The sequence below is a fragment of the Podarcis muralis genome, chromosome 13 (genome assembly GCF_964188315.1).
Source record: "Podarcis muralis chromosome 13, rPodMur119.hap1.1, whole genome shotgun sequence".
NCBI classification, from domain to species: Eukaryota; Metazoa; Chordata; class Lepidosauria; order Squamata; family Lacertidae; genus Podarcis; species Podarcis muralis.
Window position 1 is genome coordinate 10,962,145 of NC_135667.1, and position 1,392 is coordinate 10,963,536.

Here is a 1,392-nt window from a genome sequence, read left to right on the forward strand (position 1 = left end):
TATAGGCTTGCGACCTCTTCTTTTCCCTCTCCCTGGGGAACCTCCTGCCCTGTGCCTTTCACAGACAGGAATTCAGCAGGTAAAGCTTTCCCCCTGCATTGAGATGCAGCTCCAGGAAAAGCTTCTGCTGCTGAATTTCTGTCTATTAAATGCATGGGAGCGCTTATGAGGAAAAGAAGTTGGCTTACAGAAGATAAAACAGTAATGTCAAAAAAAGTTTACAGCTACTTCTAACTGATTTTATCTTTATTGTAGCTTTTAAACTTTACTGTACTATGGTGTTAAGCAGCATATAAATTGCTGCAATAAATCAGTAAGATGCTTAAAAATATTAGGGTAGTATTAGCAGGCATCAGCTCTGTGGCTTGAATAGTGGCAAGACAGTCAGACATCCAACAGGTGCAGTTTTGTTATCTCTGTGATGGCAAAAAAGCAGCTCCGGCTTGACACTTCTATATATCACATGCAATAAATATTAATTGATTTATGTACTGTATGGTGCTTTTCAGCTGTGCTTCAGCTTATAATTGCAACCTGGTTTATAATATAAAACCAGTGCATAAAAATAGCAACAACACATAGCGTCTTTAAAAAAGCAACAATTTTAAAATTAAATGACCCGTCACAATAAAAATTACAGGGGCCAGGTGGAAAAACAAGAAAGAAAAAGAAATAAGGGCAGGGAACCTGCTTCTTTAATAGTTGTCCAGAAGAAGGAATTCCAACAGGTGACACGCTACATTTACTAATTCCAGCTGACTGTTAAAGGTGCAGTAGCCCTGGCATTTAAAAAAAAAAAAAATCACCCCAAAACCATTCAGTTAAAGTTAAACCAAAGAAGCAACATTGTGCGTAGCTACTGGAGTGGGGGTGGTGAATGAAATGGAAATGAAATTATTCCTAGATTTATATTCATGGATATGATTCTACGATATAGAATTATGTTTAACACATCAATGTAATCGCTTCCCCGTTAAATACCCAGAGCAATCCTCTATGTGACTACTCAGAAGTTAGTCCCACTGATCCAGGTAAAAGGGTAGAGCGTTGCAGCCACAGTTTTATCAATGTTAATAATTTTTAAATGAAATAGTAAAAAAGGGGAAAGTATCGTAAGAGATAGGATTGGGCAGGAAATGTGTCAGCTTCTGAGTCACACAGAGCGCTTCTCAAACAGGCACAAGGGGAAGCTCATTCATTCGCTGCTACGCGTATCATTCACCGCCTTTCAAAGCGTCACTGGAGTTAGGCGGGGGTTTAGATTGCTAGAGCCAGTCGCTCGAAACCAGTCGGCTACATCGGCCTACGCGATTGGACGAAGCGCATGTCAGTCACACTACCTTCTGCGGACGTCACAATCGAATGCACGGAGCGAAGGCGCGGCAGAGTCCA